General features: G+C 34.5%; 1 pseudogene; it reads left to right on the top strand.

Moving 5' to 3' along the window:
• Positions 1-1253: 1253 nt before the first annotated feature.
• On the top strand, positions 1254-2146 carry LOC125171266 (KATNB1-like protein 1; annotated as a pseudogene).
• Positions 2147-14810: the final 12664 nt, after the last annotated feature.

Raw genomic sequence — 14810 nt, 5'->3', positions numbered from 1 at the left:
TGCGCACGCAAGATTTAACTTAAAATCCAGTAAGCATTTACCTACTGTGTGCCAGGTGACATTTTATCTTGTTACCTCCTCCCAGGAAACAATTTATTTATATTCATTAGGTTTGCAGAGGCTGATTTATTAAAACAGAATGGACTAAATCCTTCAGGCAAACAGAAACATTTTATAATTCTCATCCATCATTTGCTCTCTATTAGGATTTTTATAGTTTTCAAGTCAGGAGGAATAGCGAACACATTTACTACATGCCAGACACGGTTGCAAACAGCTTATACAGATTATCTCCTTTGACCTTCACACCAGCCTATTCCATAGGTACAATTATAATCCAATTTTACAGATGTGGAAACAGAGCAAGAGACACTGTCATTTAACCAAGGTCACACAGGTGCTAAGTGATGGCTCTAGGATTCAAAGTCTGTGGGCTGATTTCAAGGGAGGGACTCTTAAACTCCGGCCACACTGTCTCCCAGCACCAAGTTGCTTGCTACCTGAAGGTTTCAACTTTGGTTTTAAGCTTAGCATAGTAGTCCTCAGATTTTAATGCATTTAAGAATGAGGGCATAAGGGGTGTCTGGGTGGCTAGTTGGTTGAGTGTCCGACTTCAGCTCAGGTCATGATCTCACGGTTTGTGAGTGTGAGCCCTGAGTCGGGCTCTGTGCTGACAACTCAGAGCCTGGAGCCTGCTTTGGATTGTTTCTCCCTCTCTCTGCCCCTCCCTAGCTCGTGCTCTGTCTATCTCTCTCACTAAAATAAATAAACATTAAAAAAAAAAAGAATTAGGGTATAGACCCAAATCAAGTTTTATAGATGATATAAAGGAATTCAAGGACAATTTTTGCCTTACTAGCTGACTTGAGAATTTAACCCTGGCAAGAAGCAATCTCACTGTAATGTGCAAAATCATAGCCAGCCTGTGAAGTAAATGTAATGTAAGTAGAAGCCAGCCCTCCCTAATAGGGTGCTTGGACATGCTAACTATGGATAACTTATCTATTCGTTTGGGCCTAGGCATTTTTTAGGTACCATTAGTGTGCCTGCGGTATTACAGTTAGTATATGAAATGCAAAATGTAAAATAAGTACTTAGAAATGTATTTTTATTGGCACGGCCGTGTTTGAATGGCTCAGAGTGGGGCTTGGCCCAGCAGCGGCGGGACGTTCTAGGCTGCCGGGCGCAGCTTGTCAGCCCCGGGGTGGGGCTGAGGTGCTGTGGTACCAAGAGACACCGGTATTTAAGACATGATGGCATCTGAAGCCCAGAGTGTTAAAAAAAGAACTTATTGTGATACTATGGAGGCCTATTCCACCGGTCTTCCTAGAAAAAGGGTCTCTAATTTTACTAATAAGAACATGAAGGAGGTTAAGAAATCTCCAAAACAGTTGGCTGCTTACATAAATAGAACAGTTGGACAAGCTGTGAAAAGCCCAGATAAACTACGTGAGGTGATCTATCACAGAAAATGCATCATCCTTTTCCAAATCTTTGTTACAGAAAAAAACAGTCCCCTAGAAGTGCGGGCTGTGACATGGTAAATAAAATGAACTGGCTTGTGCAGGCCACCCACCTGAAAAATTACGCCATGATAGTCAAACATACTTGCTTAACTCCGGTGATTCTGGTTCTTCACAGACAGAAAGCCCATCATTAAAATATAGTGGGTTTTTCTCTGAGGTTTCTCAGGACCATGAAACAATGGCACAGGTTTTGTTCAGCAGGAATAGCTTTAACGTTCTGCAAAAAGAGAAGTATAAGTGAGCTTGTAGCTTATTTGGTGAGGATAGAAGACCTTGGAGTTGTCATGGATTGCCTTCTTGTGCTCACCAATAGTTTACAGAAGGAAAAACAATACATCTCACTTGGCTGCTGTGTAGATTTGTTACCTCTGGTCAAGTCCCTACTTAAAAGCAAATTTGAAGAATATAGAATAGTTGCTTTACATTGGCCTCAGGCAGAAATAAAAAGGTGGTGGTCAGAACTATCATCCAAAACAGAAACTATAAATGATGGACATATTCAGATTTTAAAGCAACAATTAAGTGGATTATGGGAACAGGAAAATCACCTTACTTTGCTTCCAGGATATACTGGTAACACAGCCAAGGATGTAGATGCTTATTTATTGCAGTTGCATTGAGACACAGTCTACTATAAAGAACATTTGATTATTTAAAATGTCCCCAGACTAAGATTAAAAAAAAAAAAAGTCTCATCTGAGAACTGTGAATTGCGGAAGAAATCGAAACCTTTTTTTTTCCTTAAAAAGCCACATATGAAACCACTAATGAAACCCTAACAAACTACGTCACACTGAAGTGGAAAAATATACAAAAGGAGCAGCTTCAACTTCAATGAGGTGAAAGTGCACAGTGAAGACTGTGGCCTTTGCTGCATTTGGGACTAATATGGTTATTTGGTAACATTGTTCAAGAGCTACTGGGTCTTAATGCAATCCTGCATAAGAATATAATTCATGCTAGGGGTGCCGGGGTGGCTCAGTCGGTTAAGCGTCCGACTTCAGTTCAGGTCATGATCTCAATTTGTGAGTTTGATCCCCGTGTCAGGCTCTGTGCTGACAGCTCAGAGCCTGGAGTCTATTTCAAATTCTGTGTCTCTCTGGCCCTCCCCCTGCTCGTGCTCTGTCTCTGTCTCTCTCAAACATAAATAAACATTTAAAAAATGTTCTTAATAAAAAGAAGAATATCATTGATACTATGTCAGAAAGAAGACAGGACTTATTACTAGGAATGACAATGACCAATCATTGTGACTTTTTTGAAGATTGTGTTTTATAAGAAAACACTTAAATGTGTGCAGCCATTTTCTTATTTTGAAAAGATTTTGCAAGTTTAAACTGTCATAGGAAATAATCAATACTAAAAATTTGTTGTCCACACTGAGATACTGTGTATACAAAATGCCTTAATTACTAATAAGCCAATGTGTGTGATATGAATATCTGTTTAAAAAATTAATACCAACCATGCTTCTGGCATGATAAAATTATGGAATTAAATCAGGGGTTTGCAATCAGGTAGAATGTTGTTAAAACTTATTCCATACCATTTTTAAAACGAGAATATTTTTAGTATCTCTGATTTTTTTTTGCCAGAATCGTGTCATGTATGTATGTGCTATTCCTATATAAAAGGAAAAGATGAATATATATTTGTATGAATGCTCAACTAGAAATGTCCATGGAGTTGGTTAATTTATAATCACTTTTTATTGTATGTAGAGTTCTAATATTTTCAGTTCTGTATCATTTAAGCTTTCTTCATTTGAGTAAATTCACTAAATATTTCTAAAAAAAAAGAAATGTATTTTTGTCAATATCGCCTTTTCAAGCAAGCCTTAATCACTCTTCATTAATTTATTCACTCATTTGTCCCTTTACTCTTTCTCTCCTTTCTTTCCATCTATTCATAATTCATTCGTTACTATGCGCTGGGTATGTGGACCAAACAAAACAAAATAAAATAAAACTCAAACGTGCTCAGCTTATGCCCTTCAAATGACTAAGAACCAGCTACCTTTTTCAGTAGTGCCCTCCCTCCTAGGAACATGCCTGGGTGCCTGGGTGGCTCAGTCAGTTAAGCATCTGACTCTTGATTTATGATCTCATGGTTTGTGGGTTCCAGCCCCAAAACTGGCTCTGCACTGATGGTGCAGAGCCTGCTTGGTATTTTCTCTCTCTTTCTCTCTCTACCCTTCACCTGCACACTTTCTCTCTCTCAAAGATAAATAAATAAATGAATTAATTAATAATAAATAAATAAGAAACATGCCAAATATTAATCAGTGGAACTAGGCCTTTTGCCTAAAACCATAGAAAAATTTAAGATGCATAGAATTATGTCTTGATACTTATATTTTAGAATTCTAATGGATAAAATTGCGGCAAAATAAGAGGATTAAAATAACCTCTTTTGAATTTGGTACATGTATTTGCTTGTCATCATAACACTTTCTTTTATTGCTAAATAATAGAAATAATGTGTTTAGCTCTTAAAAACGTCCATCTGTTATCAAGCTAGGATATCTGTATTCTATTCTATGCAGTTATCTGTATTCTATTTTTATGTTTCCACATTTAAAATTTCCTTAGTAAGAATTCCTGGATTTTAATTTCTAAATGTTCCAACATTACAAATAGAATTACAAAGTTTGATGCCCAAATGCTATTCTGTCCAAAAGAAAATTTCTAAGTCATGAATATTACCAGAATATTATTAAATGAATCTTGTGAGAAGAATCCAGGCCAATAGGATGAAGAAGTTCAACCTACATCTGACTCTGAAGGAAACACATTTATATTCCCTCATTGCAATAAAGTGATGCCCATTGGAGAAGATCTCCGTTAGTGGAGATAAGGATATTGTCAATTTTTAGAAAGACATCTTAATATTTTAAAATTTTATGATGAACTTGTAGTTTGTATATCCAGGAAAATGAATGTATGACTCACGTTTTCCATATAGATAAAACAACAGTCAAAATCACTGACAAGCTTATGAAAAAATATATAAGTTTTACTGTAGAATATACACAGTTTTGTAAAACTTAAAAAACAATTTTAAGTGATTGTTTTTTTTATCAAAATAGGCATTTTCTGACAGAGAACTTAAATTGTGAGTTGGGCAAGGTAATGACAAGTTTTTTTTAAATTTTTAATGTTTATTCATTTTTGACAGAGACAGAGCATGAGTGAGGAGGGGCAGGGAGAGGGAGACATAGAATCTGAAGCAGGCTCCAGGCTCTGAACTGTCAGCACAGAATCCGACACGGGACTCGAATCCATGAACCATGAGATCATGACCTGAGCCAAAGTCAGACACTCAACTGACTGAGCCACCCAGGGACCCCCATACAATTTTAAACATGTAAGTGATGACAAAGGCCTATAAATTTAATTTGACTGTTTCACTAAACCACCTAATAAAATTTGGAACCCAATGGAATGTTCTTTTCCAGAGCTCTCTTTTAAAGGTGAAGAGACAAAAGAAAAGTAAGTTTTGTTTATTCCTTTTTTAGTAATTTTTGCATTTAATAAGCATGACAATTTACAGTTCACAAAAGGTTGTTTTATACTTCTCTTTGCCACCTTAACTTCATCAAGATTTGTGTGTTTCCAAACTGAACAATGGAATGTCTTAAAATATATACATTTGGAAAGGTAATATTAATATCAATAAAAAGGATAAAAATAAAAGCAAACATAGAAGTGGAAATTTGAAGAATGACAGCGTGAAGAAAAGAATACATTAGTAGATGGAAAGAAAAATGTAGCTATTTTTTAATTTACATAAATATTAACTTTCTGAATTAGCAAAGTAAACAATGTTGATAGTAATCTGAAGTCTCAAATTTAAAGACAATGTCAACATGAAATTGATAATTAGGTAGTAGTATCCTAGTACATTATTATAGTATAATCAACATCTAAATCACATTGTAAAGATGAGGACTCAGATAATATGAAAGCCAAATTATTGAAACTGCGTTTTTGAAGTCAAAAGTTCTTTCTTAACAGGGAAGAAATTTCTATAGTCATTGAGTAGGTGGATCCCAGAGGACTAGAAAACTACTAAAAGAGAAAAATGACCTGTCAGATAATAATTAAAATTACCTGCAGGCTTAGCATTGGTGATATACCACAATCTTTAGAATGCCATGGAGACATCTAGTAAAATACCTCTTTCTTCATAAAATCTATTTTTCAAAAGGTTACTTGATAATATTTTCCATGAAACTGTATTTCCAACTCTATATTGAAAATGAATAGATGAATGGCATTTTCTTTATTTTGAAACTGTCTTGAAAGTCAACTTTATGGAATATATTTCTTCAATAACCCAAGGAGTTAGGGGAGGAAAAAAAATCAGACATGGGATGTAAATAATAACAAGTGAAGAAAATCTAACAAGTATAGAGATGAAGGAAAATTGAAGGGCAGAAATATAAATGCTGTAATTTTATCTCCACTTTTTCTCCTGAATGATGTTGAATGCAACAATTAACCTGGCACTAACCTCCACCTACACTTCCCATTGACTCAATGGGAGCTCTTTACAGAGCTACAATTATGAGCTGCACATAATACAAAACTGCTACCTTGCTCATTTACCATCTCTCCTATTCTTTAAATATTTTATCTCATCTACTAACATGAAGGTTCCACTGACGTCAAATGCAGATATTTTGTATCTTAAGAGCTATAACGTTTATATATATCCCATATGAAAATGAAAGATAAATCTCATGTCTTTGCTTAAGATATGTCTTACACACATGAATCTTTGTCTTATATAACCACTTGTCTGAAGACAAATGGCAATCACTGTGCATTAACACATTATGATGCTGAAAATCTCTGGTAGGAATGTTTTCCAAATAAAGACTTGGGGTAAGGAGAGGAAGATTTCTTCTACCTGATAATATAATCTCTACAGGCTCAGTGACATGTTCCATTTTTTCCCGGGTTTTGTCTCTAATCTAAAAATTGGTGTTAATAGTAATTGTAACAAGAACGACATAAGTAACTCCGTGTATGCGCCGTCATTTAAATCTCTACAGCTATTCTCTCTCCTTGCCTAGTTCATTTTCTTCAAAACATTCCGACTGAAGGAACATATCATGATTTCAAAACTCATCTGGGAATGAAGAGGTTTCCTCGATAATTTCCTAAAGCCTTTCTTAATGAGCATCTTATCCTCGGTGTAATACCATATTTTGTTTATATCCTATCCACATTAAAATTTCTCATCTCCCAATAAAGAAAATGGTAGTCAGTGCCATCAAACCAATGAATCGAGCTATAGTTTGGTGTAAAGGTCTGTATCTATAACCTCAGAATGGATTTGTTGTCTTCAAATGTGACGTGGCTAGAACATCCCTCCTTGATAAGGATAATTTTGACTGTTTTATCCAATTTAGAACTTGTAATCATTTTTCTGTAATAAATCTTAATATACTATTTCAAGAAGAGCCACATATGACTTTCTCACTCAAAAGCTCTAAGGGCCTTCTGAATAAATTCTAAGTCCTGAGAGTGACTCCCAAAGCCTTCTGCAGTCCCTGCCATTCCCCTTCCCTGCCAGTTTCTTTCTCGTCTTAACATTTGTTTACTTCATGTCTTCCATGTTCTAGCAAAGTGAACCGTTTCAACAATAACATGCATACCATTGTTTCCTGACTCCATTTACATGCTCTGTCAGTTTAAGTAAAATGTCTTCTGATTTTACCTCCATCTAAAAAATCCTCCTATTTTTAGATACCCAGCATAAATGCCATCTCTTCTATAAAGCCTTCCATGTTCCACATAATGCTTTGTTCATATGTCTTGTATGTTGCATTTACCACACACTACCCTGTTGTGCAGATAGTTGTAATCTCAAATTTAATCTCTCTGGATCTCATTTACCACTGTTGGTTAGATTTGATGTTCTTTACCATCTTTTATGGCTCAAAAATATCATTATATTTTATTTTGACTCTAGAGAAACACAGTGGATGCAACTTGTTCAATTATATATATGTCAATATCAATGTTGTCTTTTTAAAAAAATAATTAGATTGTTTTCTCTCTGGGTAGACCAAATAGAGTACCAGCACATGTATTTACTAAGTAAAAGCACTTAATCTTAAGGAAAAAGAAATCAGCTTCAAACAAATATTTTAGTAGGCCTAGTATAATTTACAAAATGTTAATAATAAAAAAATATAGGATTAGTATGTATTGCTTCAGACAAATGATGGCCCTCCCTATTGGAAACTCCTGGCCAGAAAGTGCGCCAGAGTTGAGTGTTCCCTCCAGCCATGTTTATTCAGTCAGATAGTCATGATGGAAAGACGACTTTCACAAGATTAGTTCAGTGCTATAGGAAGGAAATAAGGACACTAAACAATGGCTAAACCATAAACTATAGAATGTTATGATCTACTTTGAAGAACATTAAAGAGAGTAATTCACAAAACCATTCAGAGTCCACAGTTTGGCATTTAAGGGATTCGAGATCAGAAGACCTTACAGACCCAGTCATTATTAGTGAACGCAGGAGAAAAATCCCTCTAAGACTGATTGAACCTGGACCTATATCCACTTTTATCAATTCTATAGAATAGTTGCTTCAGATAGTCTCTACTCTTCCCAGACCCACTTTTATCTCAACAGATGGGCTTGTTTCCTACATCATTGAAATCATAGAAGCCTTGCAGTGGGAGCTTTGCCAACCACTTCACAAACTTTACAAACCTGCCTCCAACAGCTTCTATTCTCTCCTCTTATCAAGACCTATCTTGCCACCTATTCTCTGGATCCCTCTTACCTTCTCCTGCCCTCTTGATAACCATATGCTACCTATTATTGTTTCTCCTATATCTTCAACCTTCCATCCCTGGTAGCCACTTCTCCCTTAAAAGTATTTAAATATGCTCAAGGATTTCCCTTAACACACCATAAATATTTCATCTTTGGAGAAGTTTTTTCTGAATCCCCAGATTGGTTTAGGTTATAGACTCTCATTGCACCATGTACTTTCCTTAATAGCATTTATAACTTTTTAAATTGAGAAATAATTCAATAAATACCAATTAATTCCAGTAGGGTACTTGTTGTCTTAAAAACTGCTTTATCATCAAGGCTTAGCACATGGTAATCACTTGACATGAAACCACAGAATGAATGAATGTATTTTCCTCTCTCTCTCTCTCTCTCTCTTTCTCTCTCTCTCACACACACACCCTTCTGAAACAAATGGCTTGCATAAGTACTTGTAATAAAATTTTCTCCTAAGCTTTAAAAGAAGCACCAATATGTTGATTGTTTTAGTATTTGCAGAGTGGTATACGAAGGAGTGGTAGAGAGAGAAAAGAGGAAAGAGTCCATGGTGGTGGTCTCTGTTTACTCTGAATTGCCCATATACTCGGGCACCCATTCCCTTGGGAGGCCTTCCCTTGTATTTTCCAGGGATCAGGGAAAACAAGTGCCACTGCTTATTAAAACAACTGTATACAAAAGTATGCCTTACATTAAAGCTCCCCATTCATTTTTCTGTATTATCTCTTTAATATATAATTATTTGTAATAATGTATGACAGCAATTCATTTGCAAAGTTCAAAACTAACTTTAGTATAGAAATTCAAGAGTGAATATTTATGTACACACATACATATACATGCAACACACACACACACACGGTTAAAGTGGAAACCAAATAGAGATTAAAATAAAAAATACTAGTAGTCTTTTAGGATAGAGATGATTTTTGTAACTGTATAAATACCCATTTGACACTGATTGTAGTTGCAATAAATATAAGACCAGTAGAGAGCACTGCTTGCACTAAATTTTTAAATATTCTTTCGAATACTAACTAGTAACAACATTTAATGAAAGGATATTATTTTTCATCTTAAATATTACTTATGTTTTTCTCCAATTAGTAATCAATGTGTTCTTTTTATTTGAAAAATAAGGTACTTAAACATCTCCTTTTGTTTTCATGGTGTTCCTATCTCATTTCATTTGGTGGAAATAGAAAAATCAATTAAAAAAACATCTAAAAGTGAATTTTTAAGTTTTTAATTTTCACTTGCTTTAGACATATATACTGTTAGCTTCTTAGGTGAAAATTATGGTAATCATCATTGACTTTCTGAATTGCTGGACGGTGCATCATACCACATATTTTAGACAGAATAATGGACATCAGTCTATGGCAACTAATTTTTTTAAATCACTTTGTCATCTTAGGTTTCAAAAATTCAATTAAATATAACATTTCTGTAGCTAAGAGGTATCAGCTGGTGTATGATAGAATGTTAATGGAGCAGGAATAAAATAGTCACAGGTATTATAATCTGGAAGCATATCATTGAGAATGGCCACATTTAGCACTGGATTATACAAAAGTACAAAGCTTTCACTGAGTGGAATCTACGTTCATAATGATGATATAAATAACAAAGATTGTCAATTGTAGCACTGTTTGACATAGAAAAAAAACCTAGAAAAACCTGGAAGAATACCTGTAAGAGCCTATTTCAATGGAATTTTGTGAAGTACTTAATGTTATATATATCTATATGGATTGCTATGAAAATATCAGTATATAAAATAATCAAGGTGTAAATATGGTGCATAATATAAAGCTATTTGAGTTTTTATTTATTTATTTTGAGAGAGAGAACACGTGTGCATGAATGGGAAAGGGGCAGAGAGAGAGGGAGAAAGAGAATCCTAAGCAGATTCTGTACTGTAAGCATAGAGCCCACACAGGGCTTGATCCCAACCGTGAGATGATGGCCTAAGCCAAAATCAAGAGACAGATGCTTAATCCACTGAGCCACCAGGTGCCCCAAAGCTATTTGAGTTTTAAAAAAGATATGTGCATACACATGTGTGTATCTATAGAAATTAAAATATTGTATATAATATTTAATATATGTATAATATATAATATTTAATAAGATACGTATAATATAATAATGCAATAATATAATGTGACATTATATGTATAATTTTTGGAAGAATACACCAAAAAAAAATTCCTGTTAACATTTATTGCTTGCAATGAGTGAGAGAGCTTTTGCAGTACCTTTTGAGAATTATTTTCCATGTGCATGGTCTTACACTTAAAATTTCAAAACAAAAACACTTGTTAAAAAGAGAATACAGAAACCATATAAAATATTTAATAGTTTATTTACTTGTCCTAGACGAACGGTAGAGATTTGTTTACTCTCCCCATTTATCTGCCAAAAATATTTGTTTGGCTTGATTTGCCACTACCGATCAAGGCAAAATTCCAGGTGACAGGAACGTGAAGATATTTGGAATTAAAACCATTTCTATTTGCCTCACTTTTTTCTTATTCTAGTTAAATCCTCAAGAAGCCAAAATACAAGTCATAATTGGATTTATTATGTGAGTACATGCTTTGAGTAAGAAGTAAAATTAAGAAATCTTTAAAAAAGGAAATTTCTCAGAGACACTATTTCAGGAGGCAGATCTACCTTGTAACTACAGACTCTGGAAAAGGCAAAGTGAGATTATAAGTGTCAGAAAGGGCCACTGACATAGACAAATGGGTAAGAGTTCATCCAGTACCAGAAAGGCAGGGAAGGCAGAGAAGCTAAAAGAGAGGAACTTAGTTTAAAAGAGCATAATTTGGGGCACCTGGGTGGTTCAGTCAGCTAAGGGTCCGACTTCAGTTCAGGTCATGATCTCGTGGTTTGTGAGTTCGAGCCCCGTGTCGGACTCTGTGCTGACAGCTCAGAGCCTGGAGCCTGCTTCAGATTCTGTGTCTCCCTCTCTCTGCCCCTCCCTGACTTGTGCTCTGTCCCTCTCTGTCTCTCAAAAATAAATAAATAAATATTAAAAATAAATAAAAATAAAAAATAAAAGAGCATAATTTAATCCAACTGCTAAATTACAAAAACAAACAAACTAAAAACAAAAACAAAACAAAACAAACAAAGACAAAAAACAAAACCAAAAACTTAACGCTTTGGGTTGGGGTCAGAAATTTAAATGCAAACCAATTAAAACTGTAGCAATTTTTGCTTTAAATTAGAGCACTGGAGGATAAAAATGAGAGTTTTAAGCTCTGTTCTGAATGTGCTGTCCATGCTAATTTTGTATTTTGCTGTTAAGCTTGCTAATTACTGACATATATGTCCCTCAGCACACCTACAATAAATTCTGTTACTAGCCTCAATTACTGTACTGTACAACAATCTGGGAAGAATTCAAGGATGCCCTTTTCATCTGTTTCTCCCTAATATCCTTAATTAATTCCATAGCACCAGAATTAGAGAAAAATAAATAAGTTGAGCGGATTTTTTTTAAGTCAGGATTGAGGTGTTTTTCAATAAAAACCCATGTAAACCATATTTTAATTGAAGCTGAGAACCTAAACAAACAAACAAACATGCCTTGGCCACAGTGCCCTCTTCAAGGATCAAGGTAAGAGTGTTCTCTTTTCACCATAGTCAGATTCTCCAACAATACAGATGCCCAATTACAATGATCATATTCCTCTTTTTTCTTTAGTTTCTCACCAAAGATCCTGACCCACTTGGTTAGCAATCCTTTGATTCAAAACTGCAAAGAGTAGCTTCCTGTTCAAAAGTATAACATTTCATGCTAGTCAGCACTCCATCAACTACGGGGTAGATTTGTCATTTAAACAAATTTTCTATCAAGTACAATGTGACCTATTTTCTGACCATTCTAAAGTAGACTTACCCCCTGAGGCATATTTCATCACAACTTCCTTTTTTATTTATTTATTTTTTTTTTTTGTGGACTTTGTGGTGTGCTGGTAAATGTTTAACTTTCCGGGGTGGGTGGGGGGAGAAGAAAAACAAAACAAAAAACTTTGCATAGAGTATTTGCCAATGCACAGGGTGTAAATGCTCCCACCGTGGCCATTTGTACGTGATGTCACTGAAAGCAATGTTGGACTATTATGCACATAATTGGGTCTTGTGAACAGTGTGAACAAGTTTCAGCAGATCACTGTTTGTGGTTGTTACCACTACCTAAGATTACTTGGTATAATGACTGTTTCTTCGTAGTTTATCTGTTTCCCTTCATAAAAACTAAGGTGCATAAGAAAAGGGACGTATCCTATTTTACCATTGAATCTCTCCAGCCATAAAACAGTGCCTGGAGCATAGCAAGGACATAGTAAGCAGTTTTTGTAAAACACGTAATTCTCCACTCAAAATTGAATACATTAAATGTTAAAAAATGTAACAGTAATAATTGCTTTTATTGAAACTTTCCCAAAGGTTGTGAGTTTTAAACATTTGGAAATATCTCCTAAGTAGATGTGAGAACGAGATAAGTCCAGTATCCCTTGTAAAAATTATTTTATCTTGCTTCTCTTAAATCTCTTAGGCTTTCTCAGTGGTGTATATGAGAGGTTGGGATGCATAAAGAAAAAAAGAAGAAACTTGTGAGCTTTGAATTTAAATTTCATTATAAAAAGATCAGTCACAATTTGCAATTGTGAAAACAGAAAAACGTTCATTTCAAAATGAAACAAAAACATCGTTATATTCAATGAGTTAAATAGGCATAAATAAAATACCCTAGTACCAGGAAGGCTTTGGACTTATTTATGTGCCATTGCCTGTGGCAGAATCAGAGTACAAGTTAATTATTATACTTATGATTTGCAGGATAACTGGTAATGTAAAAAAATGCAAATAAGACCGTACCACTGAGGAAAAATTATTCATATTTCAGGTTTCTGTCTCTCAAAGTCTTTTTTCGTTTTTTTGGAAAGAAATAAAAAATAATTAGAATTGACTTTTTGTATTTTTATTTCATCTTTAATTTTCTAACATCCAACTCTGAATTAGTAACTCTTCATTTCATTCTGATGCGAGTGATTTTTAATGTAGATGCTACAATACAATGTTTTTTCTTACCTGCATTGTATTGGTACACTTCATTGTATGACGGACACAAAGTAGTTCATAAAAAGGTTCATTACATTTCTGTTAATTAGATTATCTTTCACAACCTGACTGTCAAAGGCCCTCTTTAGGTTTTTCTTTTACTCCAGATTAAATAGCTTTTTTCCCCCCAAATATACACCATGTCTGTTCTCCCATCCCTGGTTTTGCTCTCCTGCTTCTGGGAATGCCCTTCTCCCTATCACTGTCTTTTGTAAACCTAATGTTATTTTAGACCCAGTTCCGTCATCAAATCATTCATTCTTTGCACAGCACTTAGTCACTGATTGATCTCTTTTGTGTTTGTTTATTACTCTGTTTATTGTCTTTCTCTCTCCTGCAGAATATAAACCAAGTGAGAATAATTGTTTACTGCAATATCCCAGTGCCTAGAACAGTGCCTAGTATATAGCAAGTGCATTAAGCATTTGTTAAATGAACAAAGTAATAATCAAAACAGATCCAAGGATTAAATAAATTTAGTAAGATTCTATATTTATGATGACTAAAAAAACACAAACATTTACATTCCAAAGTATAGTTTGGCACTTCATCTTAATCTAGTGTTATTTTGACAAAGCTGTGAGGATCAAGGAAGATAATGTGATATCTTGAATAAGTCAAAAATAATTTCTAACACCTAAGGTTGAAAGAACTCCAGTTTCAAGGTGCTATTTTCCTCATATGAAACTGTGTTTATTATACTCCATTTATAATCTAACTAAACTCATTTTCTTGGTATACTAATTCTTCATGCAAACACTCACCTGGTTTTGTCATATAATTCAAAAAGATTCAATTAAGTGAAACAGACCTTAACATAGGTTTGAAATACTTTTTTAGAAAAAACAGATTTTATATTTCAAAGTAGGTAGTCATTTTAATATTAATCTATATGGATATAGAATGGATTCAGGATCACACTTCTTTTCTCCTTTGACCTAAATTTCTTCCATGCATTCCTCTCTTTGAGGATAACTCAAGCATAACAAAAAGAGAGAAGAGATATTTTATACATACATTACATATATATATATGTTACATATATATAAATTACATATATATTATACATATTACATATATATTATACATATTACATAATTACAAATACAATATAAAAGGCTGAATTCCCTAAATTTTCAGTAATACAAAATGAGGTGTAACATTTCTTAGCAGAAAGCACAGGGGCTCTTGAACCTCGGTGCTACTATTCTTAAGCAAGGTGCTTAACCTCTCTGCCCTCAGTTTACTTATCTATAAAATGGGATAACAATACCTACTTTTTTGGACTAAAAAGAGGAGAGAAACCAACCTGGCACTAAGCCTAGCA

This window comes from Prionailurus viverrinus, chromosome B4 (genome assembly GCF_022837055.1).
Source record: "Prionailurus viverrinus isolate Anna chromosome B4, UM_Priviv_1.0, whole genome shotgun sequence".
NCBI lineage: Eukaryota > Metazoa > Chordata > Mammalia > Carnivora > Felidae > Prionailurus > Prionailurus viverrinus.
Note: the sequence above shows the minus strand (reverse complement) of the source record. Positions and strands in the feature narration are given on the sequence as shown.